We start from the raw sequence: 17,803 nt of genomic DNA on the forward strand, positions 1-17,803 counted from the left end.
GGGGTAGAGCTTGACACTGGTGGTTGGGCCAGGTGGCTGCCTGGCTTCCAGCAATGGTGACAGGGGCTAGAGCCCAGGATGGTGTCAGGGTGTAGATTGCACCATAGATAAGATTGCACCATTTTACTAACGTTAGTGACAGAGCTGTTTAAAAATACTAGAGTCATAATGCAAGCTGTGTTTTTAATAACAGGAACAAAATTCAAGTCTTGTGTTAATATCTGGAATGTGTTTGTTAGAGTGATGTTAACATTGTAAGTTTTGGATCTTTATTGTAAATCATTTATTGAGTGTTTATGTCCCTTTCTGAGAAACTATTGTCATGGCTAATTTCACATTTCAACTTGAACTGAAGTGTGGTGTCCAGTTGTGTCAGTCTAGATGTTGCTGAGAAGATATTTTTTGATACGATTAACACTTAAGTTAGTAGACTTTGAGTGAAGCAGATATCCCTAATGTAGAGCCTCATACAAAGGTTACCAAAGAAGGAACTCTCTTAACAATTGCTGGGCAGAAATCTTCCCTGCTTTGCCAGCCTTCTCCTGTGTATTGCAGGATTCTCAGGGTTGCAGAATCAACTCTTAATAAATTTCCATCCCCTGCATGCTCTACAGATTCCATACTTGTCACTCCCTACCACCCTGTGAGCCAGTTCTGTAAAATAAACCAAACTCTGGAAGTCTTACAATCTCTCTCTGTATCTCTTTGTGTATAAATACACATGTATACATATGCTAATATTTATGATTATATAAACACAGGTGTATTCTGTTGATATGTCTCCAGTGGAGATCAATGATATACCCACCTTGACATGCCTCTCTTCACATAAATTTTAAGACTTTTCTTTGCATGCAGGTTTCCTCGGATCTAGTCTTTCATCAGGAAGCGCATGAGAAAACTATCAAAGTGTGGTGATATCACTAAATGTGAAGTAACTGAAGTTGGATGTAAATATTCTGGTTGGCATTACTAAATTAGGGGTGTGATACATACTGCGATTAGAGAAAGCTGTGATGGGAGGTGGCTCCCAGATCATCATGACAACAGCTGATTTTCTCCAAGTTCTGTGCTGGTAATGCCAAAATGTTCTGGGTGCTGTGCTGGTCACTTAAAAACTTAGGTTTTTTCATTCCAAAAACACATATGTGAGTGTCACAGGTGATCGCTGAAAAATTCAGGTAATTCACTGGCAGTGCAGTGCAGCACGCTGAACACTCAGATTTGCCTGCCCTGACAGCACATGCCCTCAAACATCACAAAGATAGTCAGTTTTAATTTAATGATAGTTGAAAAGGAACACTGTGTGGTGACGTCATTATAGTATGAAGCCACAGCAAAGTCTTAAGCTAATAAAAAAAGTTACTTAAATATAATTACATATAAGCTATTTTGCTTCTTTATCTCTGGTGAAAATATATGTAAGCTCAAGCTTCTAAAGGAAATCAAACCAATGAGATTAATGAGAAATCAGGTTGAGTGTCAATGTGCCATGGCTCAATAAGGTAATCCTCCGCCTTACGGCGCTGGCACACCAGGTTCTAGCCCCGGTTGGGGCACGGATTCTGTCCCGGTTGCCCCTCTTCCAGGCCAGCTCTCTGCTTGGGCCCTGCACCCACATGAGAGACCAGGAGAAGCACCTGGCTCCTGGCTTTGGATCAGCGTGGTGGGCCGGCTGCAGCATGCTGGTCGAGGTGGCCATTGGAGGGTGAACCAATGGCAAAGGAAGACCTTTCTCTCTGTCTCTCACTGTCCACTCTGCCTGCCAAAAAAAAAAAAAAAAAAAAAAAAAAAGAAACTGAAGACACACTGAGTTTTTATTAATTTAGTATTTTATTAAGATTTTTATGAAAAAGGTTTTAACATTATTAAAAGTTGTTATTACAAGTCTAATAATATGGTGATTGCACAAAAGCTGGTAAATAAGCATGTATTATGGTGCAGTTAGTTACGCTGTCACCTGCAACGCCATCCTCCCATGTCATAATATGGGTTTGAATACCAGCTACTCTGCTTCTGATCCAGCTCCCTGCTGATGTAACTGGAAAAGCAGCTGAGGATCAACTAAGTTCTTGGGCCCCTGCCAGCCCTAGATGGAGCTCCAGGATCCTTGCTTTGACCTGCACCAACCCGTCATTGTGCCTATCTGTCTCTGTCTCTCTCTGTATCTCTGCATTTCAAATGGATAGATAAATCTTTGAAAAAAAAAAAAGTGATACAAGTTTTGACACCTGGAAATATTTTAACCATTGAAATATTAATTGATGGTAATATCTCTGGGAAGATTGAACTATGTACATGAATAAAATATGATTAAATACTGAAAATTCTACTGACCACTGCATCAATACTTTCAATTTTTCCCCTTTAATCCAGTTTGGTGGTAGCATTTTCAATGGTGGAGCTATCATTCTGAAATACTCAAATTGTTGATTATTTAAGTCCATTTGTTTTTTTATATATGATCAATAAGCCACCATGAGTGTGAACTGCAGTTCTAGAGAGAATAAGAACAACCTCAGAATTAATAATTTCAGAAATAGCAGCTTGTTTTGTATTCCTGGTTTGAAATCTGGAACTCCACTTCTCCAAGCATCTGCTATTTGTTCACTCATTTGATATACAATCCAAATTCAAAAATTAAGAAAGAAGTAAGGTCTGTTTTAAAGCTATCTGGAAGACTTTCTGTTTCTAATTCTTATTTATTATGCAATGAAAATGTCATCAACTATAACCATCAAAAAAGACCAGTCTTATATCATGCAGAAAGACAGTTTGCATTACTAGGTGGCTTTGGTTTATTAGCTTTGTGAGTGCCTAGTGTGTAAAATCTTATAGATAAGCAGCAGAACTCCATATCATATGTAAATATGTATAAAAATTATCTGGCTTGAAAACTTGTGTTGCTTACTGATCAATGCTACTGTCGATTTCCTAGTCTGATGTTTCTTTTACACTTGAGATATAATGTCTTTCTGACATTGCTATTTATTTCCAAATACCTTAGAAATTATATGGAGTTTGTTCAAAACAATAGCCACTTAAGCATGTTCTATGCCCCTCTTTTTGTCTTACTGGTTATCAGCTTCTAGATTTTATCATTTGTTGTATTGATAAACCATTGCTTCTATCAAAGACCATTAACAAACCTTAGGTAGACTTTTGGTGGGAATGCAAACTGGTAAAATCACTATGGAAGACAGTTTGGAGAGTCCTCAGAAACATGAATATAGCACTACCACAGGACCCAGCCATCCCACTCCTTGGAATATACCCAAATGGAATTAAAGGGGAGAAAAAAAAGAGCCATTTGCACCTCAATATTTGTTGCAGCTCAATTCACAATAGCTAGGACATGGAATCAACCTAAATGTCCATCAACGGATGTCTGGATAAAGAAACTATGGGATATGTACTCTATGGAACACTATACAGCAGTAAAAAACAATGAAATCCGGGCATTTACAACAAAATGGAAGAAGCTGGAAAACATCATGCTGAGTGAAATAAGCCAGTCCAAAAGGGACAAATATCATATGTTCTCCCTGATCGATGGCAACTAAACGAGCATCTAAAATGATACCCATTGAAGTGAAATGGACACTATGAAAGACAATGATATGATCGGCCCTTATCTAGACTGTTGAGGAACAACTTACTATTTTGTTCCTTTTAGTATTTTTGTTGTTGTTGTTGTTGTTGTTCTGTTTGTTCTACATAAGACCACTGGTTGAACTCTGTAATCAATGCACAATCATTTTTAGGTGTTTAAAATTAACAGAAAAGTGATCTCTCTTAAACATAGGAGTGGGAATAAGAAAGGGAGGAGATATATAGGTCTGCACATGCTCACTCGGACTTATCTCCAATGGTGGAACTAGAAATGTGCCAGGGGATTTCAGCTCAGTCTTACCAAGGAGGCAGGTACCAATGCCAGTGCACTTGGTAAAGTGATGAGTATAAATACACAACCAATCAAAAAGATAGGGTAAGTGTCAAAGAGACTTCACAAACAAGACCAGTGTAAGCAAACAATGAAGGATAGAATTAAAAGGGAGAGTATGATTCTGCGGGGGAAGCAGGACACACAGCAGACTCATAGAATGGCAAATGCCCAAAACAGCACTCCTGCCTCAGAATCAACCCTTGGGACATTCGGATCTGACTAAAAAGTCCATGAGAGTCTCACAGGCATGGGAAGCCATGACACGGTGGCAAAAAACAATCTAAATGAAAGATCCTGGTGAACCAGACCCCAGCAGAAGGAACAGGCCATCAAGGAGGGAGGCGCCTTTCTCTGAAGGGAGGAAGGAATCTCCACTGTGATACGGCCTTGACTAAACAAGTTCACAGTTGGTGAACTCAAGGGGCTTCCATATCCTAGACAGCTCATAGCAAGAGTCTCGGGTGATTGTTGATGTCATAAATAAGAGTGCCAATTGTTAAATCAACAACGGGAGTCACTGAGTACAGGCTCCCCACGTAGGATCTCTATCCTTAATGTGTTTTACTATGAAACTTAAAAACAACACTACTAGTCGAACAATGCCCTATACCTTGTGCAGTTGTGTGAGTGCAGCCTGTTGAAATACTTGCTTAGTGTATGCTAAGTTGATCTTCTGTATATGAAGGTGATTGAAAATGAAACTCGATGAAGGGCGGGATGGGAGAGGGAGTGGGAGAGGGGAGGGCCACGGGAGGGAGGGATGTTGGGTGGGGGGAGCCACAACAATACAAAAGTTGCACTTTGTAAATTCACATTTATTAAATAAAAAAAAGAACTTAAAACAAACCTTAGGTAAGAAAAATTCATGTATACTGATGTTAACTTTATTAGGGATTTCAGTTTTTTATCTACATAATATTAATGTACTTATAAATGTACAGAGAACGGGATTAAAAGATAATATTTTGGCACAAATATGAAGTTCATGCATATGATGAGTTTTCAAAAAACTTCATGAATTGCCTATTAACAGCTATGCATGAATTTCAAAATCATTTGCTCCAAAATAAACTTATCTTTTAATTCCACTTCCCACAAGCTTTTTTTTTTTTTAAACTTTTATTTAATGCATATAATTTTCCAAAGTACGACTTATGGATTACAATGTCTTCCCCCTCATACCGTCCCTCCCACACACAACCCTCCCCTTTCCCACTCCCTCTCCCCTTCCATTCACATCAAGATTCATTTTCGATTATCTTAATATACAGAAGATCAGCTTAGTATACATTAAGTATGGATTTCAACAGTTTGCTCCCACACAGAAACATAAAGTGAAAAATAATAGATGATTTTTTTTAAATGATGATGAAATCAGAGCAGACCTATTGTCATGTTTAATCCCAGTGAGAGTCAAGTTGGGAATTGATAATTTCTTTTTTTTTTTTTTTACAGAGGATCAGTTTAGTATGCATTAAGTAAGGATTTCAACAGTTTGCACCCCCATAGAAGCACAAAGTGAAATATATTGTTTGAGTACTCGTTATAGCATTAAATCTCAATGCACAGCACATTAAGGATAGAGATCCTACATGAGGAGTAAGTGCACAGTGACTCCTGTTGTTGACTTTACCAATTGACACTCCTGTCTATGGCATCAGTAATCTCCCTATGCTCCAGTCATGAGTTTCCAAGGCTATGGAAGCCCTCTGAGTTCTCCGACTCTTATCTTGTTTAGACAAGGTCATAGTCAAAGTGGAGGTTCTCTCCTCCCTTCAGAGAAAGGTACCTCCTTCTTTGATGACCTGTTCTTTCCACTGGGATCTCACTCGTGGAGATCTTTTGCCAGAGTGTCTTGGCTTTCCATGCCTGAAATACTCTCATGAGCTCTTCAGCCAGCTCCGAATGCCTTTAGGGTTGATTCTGAGGCCAGAGTGCTATTTAGGACATCTGCCATTCTATGAGTCTGCTGAGTATCTCACTTCCCATGTTGGATCACTCTCCCCTTTATTTACTCCATCAGTTAGCGTTAGCAGGTACTAGACTTGTCTATGTGCTCCCTTTGACTCCCAGTCCCTTCACCATGACCAACTGTGAACTGAAACTGATCACCTGGAACAGTGAGATGGCATTGGTACATGCCACCTCGATGGGATTGAATTGGAATCCCCTGGTATGCTTCCAACTCCACCACTTGGGGCAAGTCAGCCTGAGCATGTCCCAAATTATACATCTCTTCCCTCTCCCATTCCCACCACCATGTTCAACAGGCTTTTTGAAGTACACTGTGTAAGACACAAATTCACCATTTTTGGACAATGAATTCATTTTCAGTAATACCTAACAATTAGAGCCAATTATTCATTCATCAGACCAAATGATGAACTCTGAAAAAATGAAAAACTTCTCTAGCAAGTGAGAACAAAACTGCAACAAAGGCCATAACATCATCCCCAGGAGAGGACTATTTTAGAATTATAAACAAAATTAATTAACCCCTGTGTCTCTCTCATCTTGCCCTTTCTCCCTTTGGGACACTAAGTTGTACTTCTTCCTGTTTTCATGTGGCCTCTTCCCACACTCCTTGCCCCTCACTCCCTCAGAAGGGTTGAGAGCTACCTGAGATATTAGGAGGTACTTAATTGGTAAGAGCACCTGGAACAATACTAACGTGTTCATGAGATGCAGTGTCTGGTGTAGTTTGCTCTTCAGTGTGGGGCATGTGTTTGTGAGGCATGTGGTTGGATCTCTTAGATTTATACCTGTTGCTCCTCTAAGCATTAATGTTAATAAAGGTGACACTGTATTTGGTCTCCATTCCCATGACTCCTACATCTGCACCACAGTGGATTCCAAATGTAGCTGGAGAAGGACACGTGCTGACTGACCTTAAAGTGCGAACACTCCCTTCTTGCATTTTCAATATGGGCTTTACATTGATGTTTTTCTTAAACCACTTCTACAGATGTGTCCATATTTGCTATAGCTTACTATCCATGCTGTCTTCCTTCCATATTTTCCCCTGGTCCTTACCTTAGAATGAAATTTCTGAAAGTTTATCCTGCATTTCCTTTTTCAATGTTTCCCTTTTCTGATAATTTCATAAAGAGCTTCAACATTACTCCAATCCTGTATTTTTTCATTAGTGCCTATCTTGTCAGGTAAGAGCAGGTTTGGCCAGGCTGGATAGCTTCCTGATGATTGAAATTAAAAGGCAATATGTCCAGTTGTATTAGGGCCTTGCTCTGAGCACCACAGTACAAGGTCAGTTTCCTAATCAGAGCATACTTTACAGAAACTCCTGATAAAGTAGAGGACTTAGACTTCACCTAAACAAAAAGGCTAATGAGTCTTTTTGATAAATATGAGGAAGACTTTCTCAAATGTAGGTGCTCCATGGTCTAAGTAAGGGCTTAGACTATTGAAAGAAAATAGAGAAAAGTGGAGTTCAAACAACCATTTATAAGGGCCTCCTTCTCAGCCAGGTTTTTGCAATTACTCTTATGAAATAATGAGGAAGGCCAGCATTCTGTTCATTATTGGCATTCTGAATGAAAGCAATTGAGCATTCTTTCCAAAATCAAAAGTTCTTATTCCTATTCTTCTTGGATTACGTTCTGAATGTCCAGTGGAATCTTTTTCTGTCTCTTTGGCACCTCATACTCAACAAAGTTTAGAAGAAAAATTTCACCTGTATTTTTATCTTTCATAAAAAATGCTGCTCTTAATTTCTTTATCTTTTGAAGGGAAGGGTTCAGAAAGCATATTATTTCAGTCACTATTCATCTTCATTCGTTTTTCCTTATGCAGTGCCATAAGCATGTGTTGCTTGCCTGCTATAGATGCAACACTTTTGATAAGGCAGACAAAAAAAGTGGGCTGGGAAAGATGTGGATAGTGATGTTTCTGTGGGTAATGAAGAATCTCCATTGACTTTTAGGAGGAAGATGATGGAACAAAAATGAAGCTAGTAGGGAGGAGTTTGAACGAGCTACTTTGGTTGAAGTGAAGGAATATGTCTTACAGCGCTGTGTGTGATATCCTCCTAATATTCGTGTTTCTGAATCCCTTTATATCATATTCAGTAAATAGGAGGTTGTAGATATAAAGAAAGAGAGTCATAATCAACCATCTCTCCAGATGAGCAAGAAAGAGTGCAGGAGGCTCACACTTGTGTGGGGTACAACTCTCCACTTCTGAAATGGAATTTCAGAACCAAACACTGTGAGTATAAGCTACATGATTTTACTTGACGTCTCTCTATATCTCTCTTAGAAACCTGCAGTCTCCATGGGTAGTAAATTGGAGATTCCTGGCTCTATTTTGATATCTTTCTAACAGAAATATGAAGGAAACCAAAAATAAAAGAATACATTGTCACATATTAGTAGCTTCATACCAAGTTCTTAATTTTTTAGTTTAACGTCATGAATATCGTAAACTACAGTGATGTCATTTTGATTAATGTCATATAAAAGTTACCTAATTGTTCCAAAAAATACGGTTTGACTATAAATGAACCTAAATTGTTAAGTAACTTCTATTCTTCTATTTTAAATATGTATTAATTTGAAAAGCAGAATTACAGAAGAAAGAAGGAAAGACACACACACACACACACACACACACACAGAGAGAGAGAGAGAGAGAGAGAGAGAGAGATATCTTCCATCTGATGGTTCACTCCCCAAAAGGCTGAAATGGCTCAGGCTGGGCCAAACCAATGCCAGGAGGCAGAACCTTCATTTGGGTCTCCAGTGTGGTGCAGGGACCCAAGAGTTGGATCATTTTCCATTGATTTTCCAAGCTCATTAGCAGGGAGCTAGATCAGAAGTGAAGAAACCAGGGCTTGAATTGGCAACCATATGGGATGCTAGCCTCACAGGCAGTGGCTTAACCTTTTAGACCACAATGCTAGCTACTCTGGTAACTTTTCATACTCATAAAAAATAAAAAAAAATCCTATCTTTTGCAACAAAATGGATGTAACTAGAGACCATTATGCTTAATGAAATAAGACAGATCCACAAAGACAAATACCATGTATTCTCTGATTTGTGGTTGCTAGCATCTAGAGTACAAAAGACATATATAATGTTTGTGAGTGAAATTGACATCTTGAGATTTGATTATTGCTTTACCACTTGTCTACACTCCTATGGAATAGTGTTCTTTCTACTTACTACTTATTAAATTCTTTATTTAGTAGAGGATTAAGCCTATGATTATAAATTGAATTGGAAGTATGTTTTTTTTTTGTAAAAATTAAAAGAAAAAAGGGAAAGAAAGAAAGGAGGAGGGAGAGAGCAAGGGAGGGTGGGAAGTATTATTATATGCTTACAATTTTATATATTAAATACCTGAAATCTATTCTCTTTATAGTAATAAATAAGTTTGTTGGTCTTTCTGATAAGTGTTATCAGCTTTTTGCCTTTTTTCCCTTTAAAAGTAATAATACTGAGCATTATATATTCTTTTCCTTTTTAAAGATTCACTTATTTATTTGAAAGGCAGAATTACAGAGAGAAAGGGAGAGAAAAAGGAGATTCTCATTCCCTGGTTCATTACCAAACAGGCTCAAGGGCTGGTTCAGTTCCAGGCCAAAACCAGGAACCTGGAACTCTATCCAGGTTTCTCATGTGTACGGCAGAGAAACAAGCACTCCTATCATCTCCCACTGCTTTCTCAGATGCATAAACAGGGAGTTAGATTGGAAGTGGAGCAGCATGGACATGAATTACTCGCCTATGGAATACCAGTGTTGCAGACAATTGGTTTAAGCTCCTGTCCCACAATGCTGATGCTGAGCATTTTATGTTCTAAAATGAAATGTACCTTTGTTAAATATTTTAACAAAGTTGGATTTTGTGAATCCAGAAAAACTTCATTGTATATTTTGATTTTAAAATGGTTGTAGCATTTTAGAAGCTCATGGAGTCAAAAGGGAAAGTTCAGTGACTGAAGACAAAATAAATATATTTTTCAGAGACCATGTTATTGTTGTAGATTAATGATTAAAATTCACTTTTAAGTTCATTTAAGCTGAGAAAACAGTGACAGAGTGTATCTTTCTGGATAATTCACTCCCATAAGGCTTCAAGTATAACAAATAATTCAACCAGCATGATTCTAATTTAACTTATTTTTGTCACACTTATTAAGATATTTCAAAAAAGAAAGTAAGCTATATACTGATTCTAAAAATTAATGAGTCCATTGACAACAATTTGTTTCAAAGCAATTCCAAGTTCACTCACCAGCCAAATGGCAGGAAGAAAGTCAACTAACTTGGTATTTGAGGATTTTGGAAAAGGTTTAGAAAATCTGATTTAATTTTATATATTTCCTTTATAATTTTCTTATCTTTAAAACACAAACATTTTTGATGAATGTCGAATTCTTGGAGAGAGAAAATTTATTTTTATTACCCATGCAAATGATATTTAATCAATTTAATCCTTTAGGGATTGCCATATTTATAAATAAATAAAAAGCATTCTTACAAATCACTCTTTTTTCCATGATGTGTGACATTTTTTTCCTGTCATTTTATTGAACTGATGATTCAAAAAGGTCTCTAAATGGAAAGGTTTAATTCTTCTTGATAAGAGTCCCTTTGGAAAGATTTCCTTGAGGTCCTGAACATTCTCAAATAAATCAGAATTAAAAAAAATCCTTCCGTATCAATCGTGAAACAATATATGTTAGCAATGACTTTTTATTTAGCATTATAAGGTTTCATTTCATACTATTTTATTCATCCCACTATATATTTTGCTGATCATTGGTATAAAATTAAATTAATCTCTGGAATTTTAAAAGTGATTTTTGAAGAGGGTAATCCATTTCTGACAAAAATTCTCTTCCAGGATGGAGTGAAAATTTTGGCTTTTCAGTAACAGCAGTTATTGGCATTAGCTGCTACATCAACCAACATCCCTTAAATTAACCAAATTGTTTATATAGATGCCAACACCAGGGAATTAAGTAATTTTACAGTTTAGAACCTATACTCAAGAGTTATATTCTTAAGGACTAATCTTGTCATCACTCACTGAGTGTATGACTTTAAACATTTATTTTTCCTGTGCATCCATTTTATCTTATGCAAAATGATTCACCTCTCAGAGTTTGATGATTAAATAAGGTAATACTCATGTCTGTCATATGGTATGCACCAGCTCTATGATAGCTATAATTATTACATCAACAGCACTTGAAATTGTTAATATTTGTCATTAGGTAGAAACTATATTTTTAGCTGTTCCAACATAACAATATATTCATGTGGGTGACAATTTACTCATTTTATTACTTAATCCATTAACAATGTAGGAAAATAGGTTTTTTTTTTTTTTAGATTTATTTTATTTATTTGAAAGACAGAATTACAGAGAGAGATAGAGACAGAGAACTCTTCCATCTGCTGGTTCACTCCCTCGATGGCTGCAACAGCCAGAGCTGGCCTATCCGAAGCCAGGAGCCAAGAGCTTCTTCCTGGTCACCCACACAGGTACAGGGGCCCAAGGACTTGGGCCATCTTCCACCGCTTTCCCACGCCACAGCAGAGAGCTGGATCAGAAGAGGAGTAGCCGTGACTAGAACCAGTGCCCATATGGGATGCCAGCGCTTCAACCCGCTGCGCCGCAGCGTCGGCCCCAGAAAATAGGTTTTTAAAATAGTTCTTTTTCAATGTTTTATTTATATAAGGTGAACAAATTTCCTGTATTTCATATCTATACAGATTTAAGAGTATAGTGATGTTTTCCACTTTACCCTCTCATCCATGCTCCCACCCTCCCTCCTCCTTCTTTACTTTTCACTTTTACAATGGCATGCTTTAAATTGATTTTATAACCATAAGCTTAACTTTTCACTACATAAAGAATCCAACAAATAGTAAGGAAAAAAAGCGCTGCTCCTCCACAGTAGAGAAAAGGGTTATAAACAATAGCTATTTCAAACTATTCGAAAGCAGATGAGCCAATGAAGAACTATTGTGCAAAAATTGAATGGAAATGAGATTCTACATATGTAACCAGCACATAGTATAAAGTCTACTTTCTTCCAGGGCATTGACCAACCTAAGCATATTTGGACTTCATATCTTGTGGCTTTGAAGAGAGATAGGTACCAAGTCAAGGGCCTGGATGCACCAAGGTGGGAAATGTATTGAGACCTTCTGATCATTAAGCTAGATCATCAAAGAGTTACTACTGCTTTAGTCCATTTTTTGTTGCACACCAGCATTCCAGAGATGGGATAATTTATAAAGAACAGAGTTTTATTTTGGCTTCTAGAGGCTGGGGAGTCCAAGAGCTTGATGATGCACCTGCTTCAATCCTGGTAAAGCTTCTTGCTCCTTCAGTGCCTGGCAAGAAGCAGAATAGCAAGTGGAGGCACATGAAGGCACAAAACACAAAGGGAAGTCTTGCTTTATATCAACCTATTTTTATGGCAACCGATCCAGAATACCAAGAGCAAGAATGAACTCAATCCAGGAGATGGAATTAATCTCTTCAAGACAGTGGCTCACTCAGCACCTGAATTCTGACAGGCCCTACCACATTTCAGCATTATTATGTTGGGGTCCAAGTCTTAGCATTAGTTTTGGTGGGGATAAACCATCTTCAAACCATAAAATACACATAGGGAAAATGTGAGTATAGGAAGTAAAGGAGGGTAGAAAGTAGTACCTGTGAATTTGTTTCCCAGCCTTGGTTGAGTATTCCTAATATTTTCAAACTATGAATCTGAATTGAAGAATTTTCAGATAAAAAGTGTACCCACAAGCCAAAGCCAAATACTTGGTTTGGAAAACTTCGTCTAGTCTTTAAAGAGTTCTACAAATTCTTTTTTAAGTGAGTGTATCTTAATATAACCAAGTTCATAATATAACACAATATTATGAGGAAGAAATAACAGAAAAAAATACAAGAAACAGAGCTACAAAGGTTTCAAATATAGTGACTTCAAAAAATAAAAGTAGGTATTTTTACTGTTTTCAGTACATAGAATAGCTTTACAATCTATAGGAAATGTAAAATGCATAATAGTATATTTAGAAAAAAATGAATTTCTGTAAATGAAAAATCAATTAACCAAAAGTTACATCTCATTGGTTGGATTAAACATCTGAATAGCAGAACTGAAGAGGTAAATAGTAATCCCATACCTAATCAGAATAAGTAATTCAAAATGGTGCTCATGAAGCAAAAAAATATGGGATATTTAAGAGGAGTTAAGAAGTATGTAGATTATTAACAAATTCTGACATGTGTTTAAATGGTATTTAAGAAGAGTGGAGAGATAATGGAATAGTGTAAAAATATGAAGAGTTGAGAATTTTTTCAAAACTGATGAAATATGCTATCCATAGATTCAAAAGCCAAATAAACTCTAAGCAGGAGTGTACTCCCAGAAGGCTTCCACCTTGGAATTCCATACTTTGCAAAACAAACTTCAAGAATAAGGACAAAATAAAAATAAGCTTACAGAGAAAGACAGGCAGACAGAGAGGAGAAAGAACAATAAATACTGAGAATTTATTAAGAGCAGACCCTCCTGGGTAGGAAGAAGGACAGTGAATTCAGATGAAGGATAAGAGAAGCAATAAAAATGAAATTCAAAAAAGTTGTCAATATATACTAATGTCAATCAGGATTTCTCATGATCAACATTATTGACACTACGAGCCAAGCGTTCTTATTGTGGTGGCTGTCTTGTTTATTCTAAGGTGTTTAGCAATATTCTTGTCCTACCTACCAGACGCTTGTATAAACTTTCTTCCCCAAACTCCATATATCACAACCAATAATGACACTAGACATTGCCAAATGTCCCCTGGGGAGCATTATTGAAAACCACTGATCTAAATTTGAAAAATATTGGAGCAAATAAATATTCATTTATAAAACAACAATAAATAGTATCTTGTGATCAAAAGATTGAATTAAAATTCACAAAGCCAGGATATAGATCAGGAGCAAGAAAGGGATCTGGTATAATGGGGGGCGGGAGAAATAATAAAATCAAGTAAATGAAGGAAAAAGGAAAAAAATAACAAACAGGTAGGAGGCAGCAAAAACGATTTAGGATGAATGATGCAAAAAGAATAGATTTGTGCAATAGATAGGAAAATAAAATTCCTACTACATTTTGTTAATTAGAAATATCTCTAGCAACAAAGGACAATTTTTAGCTGAAGAAAGAAAAGATGCATTTTGGAAGAAACGTTGTGTAACTATTATTATCAGACAAAATAGCTTTTAAATAGAATAGAGTAGTCAACATTTCTCTAGATTGTTTCAGATCTGTGATGCGATGGAAAAAAAAAATCCTCTGTTGCCCTTTCGTGGTGCGTTCATGTTTTTCTTCTGTGCATGCAAAGCCAGAAAAGGAGCACTGTACAGGGAATCACAGGATTTTACTACAGCCAGGAGCAAAACTGATAAAAGTGATGACCAAAACACTTCCAGCAAGTTCTACACTTAGACGTAGGGGCTTTCATCTTAGTGGCAGGAATAAAAACATTTTAGACAGAACATTGAACTCTTTTAATGAGAAAGCAAGTCTCCCAGTTTGTACTGAGAACATTTCTTAATTAAATAATTCATAAATCTGTGCTAAGCAATTTTGAGATTAAAATTAGGATTTTTCTATCTCTCCTTAGCTTTTCATTTCTCTCTCACACACAATAATAAACAATAGCCAGCATATGGAGACATTTTGTACTCCCTCAGAAAGAAATCTGAACCTGTTTAAAAACTTGTTTAGCATAACCCCACAGAATCATCTGTTTAATTTTATTTATTTTGGCCAAGATGCTGTCCCAGATGTTCATTGTTACAGAATGGAAACACGTGAGTGGTGCGGTAGACAGCTCAGAGTGGAGCGGAGGAACAATGCATGAAACAAAGAGTCCCAGTAAGTTTTATAAGCTAGTTTATATGTGACCCGGTCAGGGGTGAGTGAGTGTGTATTAGCAACTTGTTAGAGTCTGGTTTCCTTTTAGAACCCTGAGGTAAATTCACTTACCCCTAAGAGAAGCTGTTGAGATAATTGAGCAGTCCTTAATGGAATTGCACCTAAGTGAAAGCGCCTTCAAAGAGATGTTTTGGAGGATCTGGGGAAGATAAAATGTGCAGGCTGGGCTTTTATCGCTTTCTCAAGCCCGGGTGCTTTCACTGCAACCTGGGGAATTTGGACGTGGAGGTTGTAGTTTCTCTTCACACAGGAATTCTTCACGACCTTGTCAACTGAGAGCAGTGCGATAAACAGCCCAGAGCTGCCAGGAATGAGAGTGTTTTTAAAATTTTATAAATAGACTCTCAGGTTAATTATTAGTTTCTCAGTCCTGTCTACTAAGTGAACAAAGAAAGTGCAAACCCAAAAAGCTTATTCAATCATAGTCCCAAAGTTTCTGGAGTTTGGATTCACTTCCACCCTCATATTCTTGTCAACAGGGCTTCTTGGTTCTCACTCTGTGTCACAGAAAATGTGTGTTTCTTCTTATATCTTTGACATTCTAATGTACGCACTGTATGTAAGCGAGGTAACCCAATTTAATGAATGCATCAAAGTTGCTTTCTTATGTGAAGTATTGCTTGAATGAGAACAGACTTATAATCATATTGTATAGACACACATTATTTATGAAATACGTTTAGGTTCGCTAATAAGGAGTTTCAGTTGTATGTTCTATTTTCTTATTCTACTTCCCCAAGCCCATGTCTTTAGCAGTCAAGGTAGTTGTCTCTAGACATGAGCTTCCTAGACCTTCATTCTCTTCAAACCTCAGCTCATCAAATCGCAATTCAACATTTTTCAAGGAAAAAAAGAACTATTTCATTTTAAGAACAGCTTATTTCATATACAGATAAAATAGTCCAAAGTGATAATACTAAGACAGTAATGTCTTTGTTTTAGAGGTTTGCTCCTCCATAGCAAGACCGATGAAAGCATTTGTTAGAACTTTTCATTTAATAAAATTCACAGTAACTGGATCAGGCAGCCACTGATACTGCGGGCTACATGCCAGGACATATTACGTTGTTATGAAGAACCAGCCATTACAATGGTTTTCATTTCAATAAATTCTGCTGCTAGGTCTAAAAACATGTTCAGGCTCACAACACTATTCACCTTCCTTCCAGGATAAATATACTCTGCACATAGTTACCACACACATTTTATCATTTCCATTGTCATTTCCCTTATATATTGTGGGGCTAAAACTGTGTTGTCCTCTCATAAAAGATGGTGAGGTTTTTGCTTATTTACTCTGTTGTCTTTCCATAGATTTTCATTAATATTGAGTTAATTCTGTTCCTACCCATTATATGAGAAGCCATACTATGTCTAACATGAAACACCTTTTTTATGAATAAATAAAAATATATTATTATATAAGAGCTATAGCACCTCACTCCTGTCTGAATTATCAAAATCCAAAACACAGAGTAACAAAGGCTGGCATGGATGTAGAGACTAGAGAACATTTATATAATTTTGGTATAAATGTAAATTAGTTCAGCCACTGGGGAAAATAGTGTGGAGATTTCTTTAAAAACTAGAAATAGGCTTGCCATATTATACAGCGATCCCACTATGGGTATATACACAAAAGACTTGAACACAATGTGTCAAAAAGATACTGGGACCACCATGTTTATAGCATCACTGTTCATAATAGCCAAAACTTAGAATCAACCAGGTTGCCCATTATCAGATGAATGGGTAAATAAAATGTGGTATATATACACAACAGAATATTATTCAGCTATAAAAAAGAATGATCTTCTGCCATTTGCAGCAAAATGAACTCAACTGCAGGACAGCATGTTGAAGGAAACAAGCCAGACCAAGAGAGACAAATACACATGGTCTCCCTTATATGTGGGAGCTAAATTTAAAAAAAAAAAACAAAAAGAAAAACAAAAACAGAACAAAGAAAAAAAGAAATATTTGTGTATGTATCAGTATCATTGCAAATACAGTTTTGTAAAACTGTTTTAAATGAAAGAAACACTTCAAATGTTAAATGTGTTCAATATTATGCAGGAATAAACACTGCCCCCATTGGAACTCAACCTATTTATATCTTGTTCTTTAATTTTGTCATTGAATGAAAAATATTGATGTGTAGTTAAAAACAGAAATGTGGTTGAGTCATTAGGAATATAAACAATAGTATTCCAAAATGTTTGGTGAAAGGTATCTTAGGGACCAATGTGTTATAGATGAGATATGAGAGATCTCAAAAGAGTAAGTGACTCTCCAATATTTGAAATCCTTGTATTTAAGTAGCAAAACAAGAAAATACAGAAAGGTACAGTACGTAGCGGTTGTATGTGACTCACAATTTTTTTCTTGATATTTACGCTAATTTGTCAAATACATATGGGCTGTATTTTTGGTGATGGACGAAAAGACTGTTTCCAGAGTTTGACAGTCTATTGGGGGAAGTTACCTATGTTCCTTGGGGTTGACTGCTCATATATAATAGGTAGATACATATTCTGAAAACAGAAATTCCTGACTTTTTCAACAGCTGCTGAATTTGAACATTCACAAGTAGGTCTGGAACATAGTATGTTATTGGTCAAGTATGGAACAAATATATAATACTCTATGTTAATATTTTCTGCTATCAGATTCATTGTATTGGACACATCGTTGAGATTGAGTTTATTCTGGGGAATGCTGAAGATGCCATGCAGTCAGAAAGGGTGCTCCAACCATGAGTTCAGCTTCACTGAAGGTTGGATTTGGCATTTATTTGACTTGTGTACACTTTTAAAACACTTCCACTTGCATTTTGTTTAACTATGTGCTTTGGGTATAATAAAGCTAAAT

At 36.7% G+C, this 17,803-nt stretch overlaps 1 long non-coding RNA gene across 1 annotated transcript in view; it reads right to left on the reverse strand.

Annotated features, from left to right (window-relative positions):
• The window catches only part of LOC127494002 (uncharacterized), a 31,606-nt gene extending 16,438 nt beyond the window's left edge, over nucleotides 1-15,168 (reverse strand). Inside the window, exon 1 of the long non-coding RNA XR_007924768.3 lies at nucleotides 14,984-15,168. This is a non-coding gene — a long non-coding RNA (uncharacterized LOC127494002). The remainder of the gene's footprint in view (nucleotides 1-14,983) is intronic.
• Between the last annotated feature and the right edge of the window lie 2,635 nt (nucleotides 15,169-17,803).

Source organism: Oryctolagus cuniculus, chromosome 4 (assembly GCF_051225735.1).
Source record: "Oryctolagus cuniculus isolate XC-2025 breed Fujian yellow rabbit chromosome 4, ASM5122573v1, whole genome shotgun sequence".
NCBI lineage: Eukaryota > Metazoa > Chordata > Mammalia > Lagomorpha > Leporidae > Oryctolagus > Oryctolagus cuniculus.